Here is a 13,347-nt window from a genome sequence, read left to right on the forward strand (position 1 = left end):
AGGGAAATACAAGAATAAATTAGAATTACCCAGTCAAGATCAGGCATCTGCTGGCTGTCATCTTTCACTTGCCTTCTATCAGTTGTAACCTTAATATTAACAAGATGTTTCAGCTCGAAATAAAAATTAGCCGGAACCCTTACCACTAAAGATCCATCATCAATTGCAAAAGTTAGTGAAGAACTACAAAAATGAGTAGCAGACCCAGAAGGGAATTTTGACTAATCCCCATTGCTGTTTCAGCTCCACAAAACTCTTACACTGCTCCTTTCCAGGTAGGATTCACAAGAAATTCCCCATTTTAACAGTACATGGGGATTCCTGGGATACTGTGACCTGCTGAAGCCACCTTAAAGAGATATTCAGAGACTTGGTGATACTTGAAATGTGAAGGTCAGGGGAAGGAATATGCCTTCAGGCTCTCCAACCATAAAGATACTAATATTCCTGTGAAGAATATTACTCCTAAAGAGGAGACTTTAGCTACATGACCATCCCAAATGATACATTCTCCACTGAAATATTACTCCCTTGGTGGCTGTAACATCTTCCTTACTTGCAATCCAACTTTCTAATCACTGCCATTCTTGATGATGGATTCCTCATATTTTCTGTCCTCCTTTTTGTCCTTTTTAGATATTAGCTCATAGACACCTCTTGAAAGTGAAAAGGTGAGGCACCATCTTGCTTCTTCACAAGAGTGTAAGAGAAAGTTTTACTTTGATGAGACTGTAAATCGATGGGATTTAGGGCAACAGACCCTTAATCTCCCTCCACATTTAGCAAAGCCCCCGTCCACTGGCTGTAAAAAAGCCTTTCGAATGAGTATGCCGCTGTCTCTCAGGCAGCATTCAACCCGCTCAAGAACTGATTGCCCCTTTGGTAGCATATAGTTCCCTCCAGGGTCCGCAGAGGGAGCCATCGATGCTCCCAATTTAGGAGGTGAAGGTGCATGTGATTAATCTGAGTCTAATACTTCGGTTGCTGCATTAGTGATCAGCATCTTGATTTTGCTCCTCGGTGAAGGAATTCCCACAGATTTCTAGGGCTGATCTATCTTATCACTGGCCTCTTTGCCTCTGGAGGAAAAGAAGTCTTTACACCTTCCAGTTTTATTATTTTTTATTCCCACATGGTATGTTCCATAGAGAATGTATTTTCTGCGTTACTGTAATCTGTGTCTGAAAGGATGCTGACATTAAATCCCTTCGCAATTTTATTTTGCTATAATGAGCTGCAGTTCAATATAGGTTAGTGTATAGGTTTCACATTATTATTATTGTGATGATGGTGAAGCCATTAAGCAGGAAAAAAAGCCCAAACTCTAGAAACTCATTAATAGCCTGGATATTGGGGGAGAAGGCATGTAGAAACAACATTAACATGTAAGAATTTACTGTTAATTTTTGTCCTTTCCTTTGCTACTTTAAACTGCTGTGTCGTGGAGATTTTATTAAAGGAAAATAATTGCATTTATTAATATTGCTGGCAAGCTGCCAAGTATTCTGGAAGTAAATCTATGCATTTTTTTACACTATTTCCAAGCGCTGTAAATAACCTCTTTTGGTGTGAAACTCCCTAGGGGGAATATAGCTAGGTTCAGCGACGTAAGACCTATTGCTCTTTTGATAGCAATGCTTTGCTTCTGGCTTTCTCTTGGGATGGGATTTATGTGCAGTGCCAAAGGGGAATGGCTAATGCCATGGTGTGAGGGTTATGGTCAGGACACCAAGGCCCATCACAGCTGGCGTGGGAATCAGCGCTTGGATCAGGATGGACCTGTGGCTCGATGGTCATTTGGAGCAGGATTTGGCTTTGAGGGCCAGACACAAGCTCCATCCTAAACAATGGATCAAGCCCTCCTGGGAGAGATGAAAGAGAAACAGTGCAGAGAAAAGCCAAGGATTAGAGGGAACAATAAATCCAAACAGGGAAGGGGTGATGGCTGAGGGCTCAAAATGATCTGATCTCTATCTCTCTCTGATACCTACTTCTACAGGGTTAAACTTGCTGGTTAATCACTGACCAAGGAGCCAAAGCTTGTTTTCCCTTTGTTTTTTTCCCTTTTTCTGTATCATCCTGGATGCATAGGAGTCACATGGGCAGGACATGTCAAAATGCTATCAAAGCTTTTCAAAGAGGTGCACCATGATTTCCTGCCCGGGAGAAAGGGGCATCAGGCTTTCTCCCCAACCTGGCATTTCCAGATGCTCATGTCTGTATTCCTGAATTCCCATTTGAACCAGTGCATCTGCTTCACGGTCTAGCACACTGAGTGTTAGTCCACATCTGGTCTAGTCTCTGCCAGAGCCTCTCGAGGTATCTGGCCTTGCTTTTTCTTCCAGTGAAGATGTGTCTCCACCCATAAGCAGAACAGAGTGAGAGGAAAGAACATGTTATTTTTGTTTTACCCATGCCCAGAGGTGTGTGCTGAGCTCCAAATAAAGGACAGCACAGCTTCTGCCATGAGAATTTGTTCATTAAAATTTCATTGCGTTATTTCTCAGAGGCTTTTGATTAACTTTTAGGCAAAAATCCCATTTTATTCAATTGAGGGCATTGATTGAAAACACAGCACTGCCCTAATTCTGCAAAGTTTTCAGTGTTTCTTTGAACTGCTCCCACAAACTTTAATTATATGCTCAAAGGCATATTATGTTTTGTCCATCGCAGCACAGGTCATTTTGAAACATGTATATAAAAATAAAATAATTCTTACCTGGTGTTCATGTAAACTTTTACAGTTGTAACTTCATTATGGCTCGATCAAAAATAATTCTTTGCCATCATCTAAATTATACAAAAAGATGTGGGGAGCAGACAGGTTACAGGATTCAGAGAAGTGCTGCTTTTTGGTGGGCACTGGACTACAGTTCAAGAGATTTAATCCGTGGTTCTGCTACTGACAGTGCTTAACCTTGGCTGCATCTCTTATTTTCTCTCTCTTTACCTCAGTTTCCTGTTTTACAAAATTAGGATGTTGTTTCTTTTTTTCTCCTCCCACTTCTAAGTTGTGAACCCAAATATTTTCTAATCAAACATATGGATAGCAGTAAATAAAGTAACTACAATCCAGTTCTATGAGGTAACACTTTAAGTGGGTTCTCAGTGCAGAAGTGTTTAATATATTACGCAGCCGCTTAAACATGCACCAAATATTTCGGGGGGTGAAAAGCTGCTTTTTGTTGTTGCTGCATTTATTTACAAACCATAGAATGGTGCTGAGTGACTGTGAGACAGAGAGCGTCAAACAAATTTTGCAGCATGAGCCATTATACCAAAAGCTCTCCTGGACACCACAAGAGCTCCCCATGTCCTCTAATGGTCAAGGTGCCCAGGGAAACAGCACAAGAGGTTCCAAAATGTGCCATTGCTCCGCTGCCACAGCACCCAGGCAGCGGCTTTTTTCTCCCCTTGCAACTCTCTCCATAGGCAAGACGTTTTCATGCCAGGCAGCCCAAACTGGCAGCCAGCACTGCCCTCTTCTCGCTGCTGCATTTAATGACCCCCAAAGTGCCACCGGGCTTTCACAACCAACTTCAGCAGCGACAAACTTGGAAACAAACTATTTCATCAAAATGACAGCTTTCTGCTGCATTCAGAAACATATGCTTTCATTTCTGCCCTGCTCTGGTCTCTTTGTAGCGGGGAAATAGAAGCGTTAAATTTTTTTAACCCTAATCTAAGTTAAACTCACATTTCTTCTTCTAATAGATAAACTGTTTAAACAAAATGGGAAATTATGACAGGCTCAACTAAAGCTTAAATCCAGAATAATATGTTAAAGCCTTGTAAATCATTCTTAGATCATTTTTAAGCAACTATGTCTTAACTGCCAAAGTCTTAAGGAAAGTCAAAGTTGTGAATTGGCTGCAGTTTCTGGGCAAGCACCTAAAGCCAGCCTGGGGAGGTGCTAGGTCAGCTCCTGACAGCAACTGCTTCTTCTGCAGGTGGAAAGGGAGATTTTTTTTCATAACAAAAGTCATTCAAGTAGCTCAGCTCAATGAGCACGTACAGAAGTCAGAAATCCACCAGCAGTTGAAAAGAAGGGGAGGGGGAAAATATGTGTGAATAATAACTGAGACAAGACATTATAGCAACTTCCAGGACACATTACATCTGGGGAGACCACTGGTTTAAAGGGTTGCCAGCCTGGATACCTGTTCCTGCGCCCTTGCAGGGGAGTCTCTATCCCTGTGTTCATGATGGTGCAACTGTTCAAGTAGATCAACTCTGATTTACCCCCCAAATATGTGTGTTTTAAAGCCTTTCCTCAAGGACAGGGTGTTACCGCAGAGCTGTGAATTCATAGCTCCCGTGGGATCGCTGCTGGCCCACATAGAGAGGTCAGTTCGATCCAGGGCAGAGCAGCAGCAATCCCACCCAACTGAAAATCTTCCTGATTTGAGTCAAATAAAGGCCAGTGGATGAGGGTGGGGTAACCAAAACACCTGGGAACTCTTCAAGCCAGCACTGCCAGCAAGGAAGAAGCATTGCCGAGCTCTCAGAAATACACTTCTGTTCCAGTTCCCCAGCGACAGCTAGTGCTGTTGTTGTTAATGCCAACTCATTTTCTTCTCATATCTCCAGCAGGTTAAAGTACTTTTATTACACTCAGTTCAGGGGGGAGGGGGGATGAAATGATGACTGAATTCCAGTTAAATGCAGCTTGATGTGAACTCTAGATAAATGAAGGAAAAAAAAAAAGACCCTAACCAAAAAATCCAGCAATCATCTACTGAATAAGAAATCTGTTGTTCACCATTCCTCTTCATAAAAAATGTAAAAAGTAGGAATCTGAATAAATGCATGCTAAACTATATAATTGCTGAAATAAATATGTATAGATATAGGATATTCTTTGATTTAGCATAAAGCAGCAGCAAATTATACCAATCAGTGAGAATCAACCAGTTTTAAAAGAAAACAACTGAAAAGTACACATGCAAAACAAGATTAAAACTGATTATTTAAATCAAGAGTCTCTGTTTGCTGGTTTAAACCATGATTACAATTTAAATGAAGCCACTCTGCCACGAATACTTTAGGGACAATGATTTCTCCCTCTTATTTAACGTGCAGTTTTTATAGCCGATGGAGCCTCGTGCTGCTCATAAGGAATGTGGATGTACTGAGCCTCCATCTCCAGCCACATTCTTTGTTTGGTTCAAGTTTGTCTTAGTTGTTTGAAACAGGCAAATAGCAATCCTCAGCTGAAAGACTGGGAATCTTGAAACCCACAAAAAAATCTCCAAGATGCTTTTTTGGGAGCCTTAGGTTGGAAATTAAATTGAAATTCAACTGCAACCCTGGAGCCAGGCTGCAATGTTAATTCCCCAGCAACACGGGGGCTGGAAAAGCAGCCATAGCCCCACATCAGAGTATTAAGGGAAATGTCTCCCTCCCTCCCAGGTACCACCGCTTTGGATAATTACATTCCACTTAACGAAATTCCCTTTGCACCTGCAGTTGGATGGGGTGTTTCTCCTCCATTAAATTGCTCTGTACCCTCCAGGACTCCCCTTCTTGGCGGGCCCCGGCCACCCCGTGCCCAGGTCTGTGATGTCCGGAGGCAGAGCAGCAACTCTCACGGGCACCCCCTTGCTGTGAGGAAGGAGCTTGCGTGCCCTTGTGGGGTTGAGAGCTGTGCTGGTGGTGGCATGTGCCTCTGGTGGGGTCTCCCAAGCCAGACAGGTCTCAACTGAAGGGTCAGACAAAGTGTGTCCACGGGCGGATGGGCTCACTAGCCTTCGGGCAGCCATCCTAGGAGAAGGACAACTCTGACTCCAAACCCGGGCAGATGGAGCTCGTTTAGCCTTGTAAGGCATCCATCATCTAAGAGAAGGATACTCTAACCAAACCTATGACCTGAGGACTTCGCTGTCACTGTCCAAGCTCGCTAGGCCCTGGCAGATGAACCTCAGGTGTAAAGGGTGGAGCCAGTTCCGCGCACGCTGCGCCTCACCTAAAAAATCCACCGGGCTGGCCCGAAGGGTGCACTCATCGCTTGACGTGAGTGTGGGAAAAGCCCTTCCCAGATCTTCGCTCGCGAAGCCAAGCCATGAATGAATGAAATTCCTCTGTTTTGCCGCTGTGCTCCACCAAGCAGCTGTTAATGTTCCACCCCAGAGGTGTCTGCAGTTTACTGATGGGTGAAATGATTAAGGCTAGCAAGGCACTTGATCATTTGGAATGAAAGGTGCTACATAAACATACCCCATTAGTTTTATTAATGCTCAGCAAAGCAAACTTTCCCTGTTGCTGGTCCTACTCCTCCTTGGCATTTAATACAACGTGTTCCCTCTGTGAGACATGGTAGGTAAATGCAGCACACGTGCAGTGTCCTGGATGCATTCTTCAGCTTTCCCTAAAGAAGCCAGACAGATGATCTGACCCATCCAATGTCGGGGGACTGCCATGAAATGAGTGCTCTGTTTGTAGAATTCTGAAGGAGTGTTAATCTTGGGCCACATCTCTGGAGAAGGAAAGTGACGATCTTAGGCATTGCAGACACTTACCCTGGTATCAGGAGAGTAGAAATCTTGGCATGGGATCAGTCTACAAACAAGAATGATGGAACTGTAGAGAAAACTGGTCTTTTTAGGCAATTTAGGCTTTAGTCTTTAAGCACATTGGAAGGTTGGTTGATATAGAGAGGGTTACTTACATGTTTGCAAAGTGCTGAGTTCTGTGTGGCATTGGCTCAGTCTGGCATCTAGATAAAGGCTGACATAGACATTTATGCAAACACCATGTAGATCTATATATTTGTAAATTATATGCCTAAACCAGACTTGTGATATGCAGCAGTGTGGGAACCATGATCTCCTTATCCCCTCCCAATTCACAGTGTTCTTCAGCCCCACATGAATATTTTTGGCTGTTGACTGTCCATCAAGTGTGATTCCCCTGAGGACAGTCCTTGCCATTCGATCTGCACAGAACCCCTTCCACTGGTATCCTGTCTGTGCTCAAATCATGACAAATTTTCTTTCTTTGGACATTTTCCTTCTGTTAGAGCTGTGAATGGAGAAAGCAGAACTCAGGGATCAACTCACAAAGACTTTGTGGCTCCTATTAAGGCTGAATGGGATATTTTCATAACTCCCTTTGATGGAGGTCATGTGTGTTTGTGGAGGGGTATCTTCTTTCATGTGAGCTGGTAGCAAATAGGCTGGTTCCCACATGAATTTTGGATTATTAACCCTCTTCCTGCTCCTGTTAGACCTTGGTATTTATGTGAATTGAAGCAGAGCCTTGATGAAACAACAGTGGATGGTCCTACCCCTTTAGCATAAATGGATGAACCAAGTATTTATTAAACTATCAATGTTTTGGGGAAAAAAAAGAAAGAAAAGAAAAAAGATATTGCTACATTATTTGTTGGATAGAGAGTTTCTGGGGTAGAAAGGCTGGGTATTGGGACTGTACTGGAATGTTGATGCTTTTCAATATTTTAGTGGTTATCTAGTGGAAAACTTAAATTCATGGCTGGTAATGTGTGTGGACATTAGGACTAGAAAAAGTAGTAAAACAATGCAAATCAAAAGGTGTAAGGACAGGGCCTAAACAGGTACAGTAAGACGCAGGCAGGTGCCGTGTTCTACAGCTGTATGTGAGTGGAAAGCTCTTGAATGGAGCAGGGTGACAACACAGAAGTCTTGGTTCTGCCAAGGGTCATGGGGTCAGGTAAGCAGCCTCCCAGCAGCACCTCTGTGCAAGGCTCTTGGTGTCTATCAGGTTAGGCCTGGGTGTCTTGCTGGAAGGCGAACAAAATGAACAGGACAAGGGCGAAAGCAGCAGTGAACCAGAAGAGTTCATCTTAATGTCTCTCTATAAACTCTATGACTATGGAAAAGATCAGTGTCCAAAGGTGCATTTGTGAAGGGATTAGTGTTTTTTCCTAGGGAGATGTTTTGCCACCTCAGAACGGCCATGGTCTGGACTCTAAAGCAAACACAGCCCTTGTTTTTATTTCAGTCATTGGCACCAGAGGTTTTCATTCTCAGCCTCAGATTATGGTTGGTCCCACATGAGCAAGGTAAGAGAAGATATTCAGGAAATGTTCCCAAAGACACTCTAGACTTTAGCATCTGTTGTTGCCCCTGAGCAGTACCTCAATAGATCCATGTCCCTGTAGACAGTGATGAACTGAGCCCTTAACCTTCTTTTAGTTCTTTTCTCCTGGAGTGACTCACTGTAAGTAATGTTTTCCAAACCTTTAACACTCTCAGCCATGCCCTGTTTATCACTGTCCTCCCTGAATTGGATTTGGTTAATTCATTCTTGGCTTTGTCTAAAGTTCTTGCAAATACGTTTACGTCCTTCATGAGAAGAATGTCCAGACTGTGGTGGAGATGGGGAAAGGTCAATAGCCCTGTTCCTCAGCAGACACAGAGAGCAGATAGATTCTGCAGCGGAATTGCTCGGATGCTTTCCTGGAGAAACTACTAAAAAACCTCTCCCAGAGCTGCTTCACAGATTGATGTCTTATCGATGGTGGCATGTGGGGGTTGAGAGGATAGGAGGGACAGATGGTCCATACAGTTCTTTTGAGCTATAGCCAGACTCAAAGAAGAAAAAGGAAGATTGGTGAATTTCTGGAAGAGCTTATTTCCTCCTTGGATTTGAACAGGGTGTTGAAATTCATCCAACAGACTCTGTAAAGCCTTTTGGATGCTAAGAAGAAGACATAGATCTACAGCCTCATTATTGCTTATTCGGCTGTAAAACAAGGGCTGTAAGGAAGGAGGGAGACAACAGGGTTTGCTTCCTTCCTGTGTCTACGAGCATGTCTCCAACTGGAAATGTACTGATATGGCTCTTATGAAATAATTATTTCAGGATTGTTTCTTTTGACATGAGTATCTGTCTGATCGTTCTGATTCTACGTGGAGAGTTACTTCAAAACGATTATTTCCAAATAATTTTTCCAGGAATAATTACACTGGTACATTTCCAAGTCTAGATAAGCCTATGAATAGGATTCCAGAATAGGATGAAAAAAAATAAAAAACCCAACAGATTCTTTACTTGCATGTTTTCTGAAGTATGCAGACATACTTTCCACTTGTACAAATACTTGCACAAAGATTTCTAAGCAAGAGTGTTAGGAATTATGGGGAGTTCAGGAAGTCACTAGCAGGGAGTATTTAGAAAATGTCACTGTGTTAGGAAAGCTGCTATGGAGAGACCGGGATTCAGAATTTGTCGATGTCCTATGCAGCCCTGCAGGAAGTTAGGAAGCAGGCAGTAATTCTCTTCATCATGACATGCCATAAAACCTCCAAAATGCCACTCGAAATCATTGAGATCCAAACCCACTTGGGTAAGAGAGAGAACAGAAGAGCTTGCCTTTGTCCATCTGTTACTGAAGGGTAGTTGTTGGTGGCTGGGTGCCTGTTGCCCCCATGAAAAAGACATTACATATTCTTCCACACTAACCCTCATGCCAGGCCCTGCGAGAAAGAGGCATGACCTTGCCCCAGCATCACTTTTCCAATAGCAAATGCATTAAAAGTTTCCAGGGTGGGTTGTTCAGTGTCTGTTTTACACAGCTTCAGGGGAAAAAAAATAAATCTGTTGCATGACTCAGACTCATCCAGCTTCTTCTCAGCACTTACTGTTTCTTCCACTCATATTTTGCATTCAGTATCCTTACTCACACAACTCTATTTCCTCCTTCCCTTTCTTCACCTTTATTTCTTCCTGATGAGCAATTCAGGCGGCAAACTGTTCCTCTCCTTCATTCCTATCAGTGACTCCATTCAAAGTCCTGCCCATGTTCTTATTTTCTTGGCAGAACTATATTCAGTGAACACATTTGTTTCTCTAGCTAGAGAACAAAAATATCTGCAAGCAAACTCATTTCCCTTCCGAACTGCTTAGGAGGGTAGTGCTGGGAAGGGGGAGGAAAGTGCTTTGTCAAGTGTTAGAGGAACAAGAGAGACATCTTCTCCCCCTTGACATCCCCCCTTTATTATTATTGGGAAGACTCTGTTAGTCTCTCACTTCCCTAGGGACTAGGAACATCTTGAAAAGATCTTTCATGTAGGCAGATAACAAACTCTCTGCAGAGCTGCATCAGAAAGGGAAAAATTACTTGTTAGTAACGATGTTTATCACAATCCTTCCTCCTTTCCCAATGCTACAAAGGAAGATATCTCTCATAGAGCAAAGCCTTGTGCTTTTTGGGTTTTTTTTTTGTTGTTGTTGGTTTTTTTGGCAAGCTACCCATTGCGCAAATTCAGTGCATGTGACCTTGGATGATGGATGTTTCACCCAAAAAGCGGGTTGAAGAAGAAGACAACAGCGTGGGCTGATATGACTTATTTGAGACAGACCTGATTGGATAATACACATCACAATAAAGGCCAGGTCGCTTCTGCTTAATGAATTGGTGTGAAGCCTGTTCCTGCAGTCGAGCAGAATTGGTGAAGCCTGGGCCAGACGTCGGGGGTCTCACACTTCCACTGGACTGAGCTCGTCAGCAGAGTCCACTTGGTTTTTCATCCCACCAGGACAGGAAAACACAGTTACGTGGCACTGTCAGTCACTGCTTTGAAGGCAACTTTGATTTCATCTGCTCTGCATGGTTGTTAAAAATCTTACAATTCTTTAATGAAAGCTGTCCCAGGTGTTTTGTGCTGAGGTGTCTTCCTCTTTGGCAGCACTGAACCAGCTCACTACACCCTTGTCATTACAGGCATCCACAGCCTAGAGTAGTAAGTACCTAGTTACTAAAATTTAAGAGGAGTAAACCTCACAAAACTGCTGTGGCAATGTGCAAGTCTGCAAAGTGATGATGTGCAAAGGATGCATGTGTATGGGCAGCTGCAAGCTGAGGTGGTTTGCTGGGATGCGTTTCCAGCCCTGATAATTGCATCTGCTTGATGTTGCATGCTCTGCCATTGGCAAGACCAGGACTAGAGCCCAGGGCTGTGACACCCAGTCCCCAAAATGCTACTGAGATCCTCAGCAAAGTGGAGTCAATACGGTGTTACTGACTCCAGCTCTCTGAAACGCTCAAGAAATAATAGTGTACACCTCTAACATGAATTTATGAGACTGAAAGAACGGTTTCTAGTCTTGGTAGAGGTGAATCTAATTTATTAAATTCAGGGGGAAAGTATTCATACATGCAAAAAGAAAAAATATTCCAAAGTAGCTGTTAGTGAAAATAAAAGTACCGTGTTAGTTGCCTGAGGTCCAGTTAAGTGACAAACTTAAAGAAGGTGTCCACTCAGTAATATTTCACTTAATGTCTCATTACTCGATTATCGAAATATCAAGGACAGTTAAGTTTAAGATGTTGAAGACCTTGACAACATGGTGAGAATGAAATGCAGCTTTCCTGGAGATGTTTGCAAAAACAAGGAAAATTTTTTAGGTATATACATATGAAAAAATCTAGCAAGCTGCAGAGAACAAGTATCTGGAGGATAACAATTCAGTCTTCAGTATCACCCCTGTCTGGATTTCTTAATAAACATCAGAGTGCAATGGCTGAAAAGAAGGAACAGGAATGAAACAGACAAAACCAAAGAGGTCAACTGTTCTATTTTTAACAGAAAGCTTCCTTTTTTGAGAGAAAGATGTTTCTGTTAGAAATGTACATAAATATATGACTTTTTAATAAGGGCATGTAGCTCATTACCCTCTGCAAATTAACCATATCTAATCATATATTTCCTAAAAAATAAAACAGCACATTGCATCTGTTAGTCTTCATTCACATACAAACCAAATATGCATGAGTACTGTAGTATAAACTGTTCCATCTGTTTCCATGAATGTATAGTCATGCTGGTCACCCCCCCACACACAACAGAAGGGTCTTTCGCTCTTAGCATCTGTCTTCACTGAAGAACTGTATTTCAGCTGGGAGTAGTCAAGCTGGAGTAAGAGCATCACTACTGTAAAATAACTCTTGATCTTGGTGCCCATGGTGCCACAGTCATCACGTGTGTGGCTTTAGGGCTACTGGAGGCAAATTTTGTGGTTTTTAGCATTGCAAAAAACCTGAGCTTCACCCTAAATGCTTATAGAAGTGTTAAATGAAATTGTCTATCCTTTCTGGGGATACAGAGGGAATTGTGGGAAGGTGTTGGAGGACATGCATTACTGGAGAGGGACACAAGACAGTGGTCAGTGTTAGCAGTTGGTAACACTGCCCTGAGTTTGTTCCATCCTGTATATTCTCCTGAGCAGGTCACTTCAAACTGACTGCATTGTCATGTTTGAATCAAGTGGGCTTGTGTGTGACTGGGAGGAGCTGTACAAGCAAATCTGAAGCTGCAGTGCAAGTTAATGTTGTGGGAAAGACAAGATACTATTTTTAGAAAACACTAATAAGCGATTCAGCGTGTGACAAGGTCACCAACACTCTCACTTCCTCTTGCTCTTTCTCTCTAGCCTGCACATCAGTCACTCACACCTTCATTACTGCAAAATCATAACAGGCAATGGCTCTTCAAGAACCGGTTCCCACTAACGGATCTCAGTTCAGTCAGATATAGCTCCTTCCTGCATGGGAAGAGGAAATCACAGTCCACGGAGATCATTGCGTCTCTATCAGGGACTGCGCTGGTGCAAGTTCAGCGCTGAAAAAATCCTACCTTCTTCCTAAGGTAGTTAGTCACAGCTGTCAGGGTTCCATCTGAATACTCCTGCTTGCTCATCAGGCTTCAGGATTTGTCTCCTAGCACAAGAACTTGCTTTTTCGGTTTCAGAAGACCAAAGATCTGCTTGAGAGTTGGTCTTGGTGCAACCAGAGCAGATCAGCAGAATAACAGCCACAACTATTGCCCAGACCAGTTAGTTTTGCTTTAAAGATCTCAGATAATATCCCGGAAGGATACTGTGCTATATCATGTATATGTGTATTGGCCCAGTACTCAAAGATGTCCCAAGTTCAGCTGTTCTAAGCAAAGCAGATACATCCAGAAAGTCTCTAGATGCTTCTCTGAGATAACTTTCTACCCTCCAAAAGCACAGCTCTTTCGCTCCCCTGTTTACTCCAGTTACCATCTTCTTTTACTTTTCCAGTAACATGGCTATTGAAGTCATCACATTTATGACATTTGTGTGCAAACAGGATCCTTTTTCTCATGGCCTGGTGTTGGTTCACTCACAGTACATCAAAGCAGACAGAGAAACGGCAACTTGATAAAACACAGCTGAAGCCCCAAGTTGTGTCTAGACAGATGCCCTTAGTCCTCACATGGTGGGTGCACCTCGGTGACTGGCCACCAGCTGGAGAGGAGCTGATGAAGAAAGGTGCCATGGAGAGAGATCTGTCCCAGCTGGTCACTGGTGCCAGCGCTGTCATTTTAATTAGCCGTGTGT

This window comes from Buceros rhinoceros, unplaced genomic scaffold, assembly GCF_000710305.1.
Source record: "Buceros rhinoceros silvestris isolate BGI_N320 unplaced genomic scaffold, ASM71030v1 scaffold2319, whole genome shotgun sequence".
Classification (NCBI taxonomy): Eukaryota; Metazoa; Chordata; class Aves; order Bucerotiformes; family Bucerotidae; genus Buceros; species Buceros rhinoceros.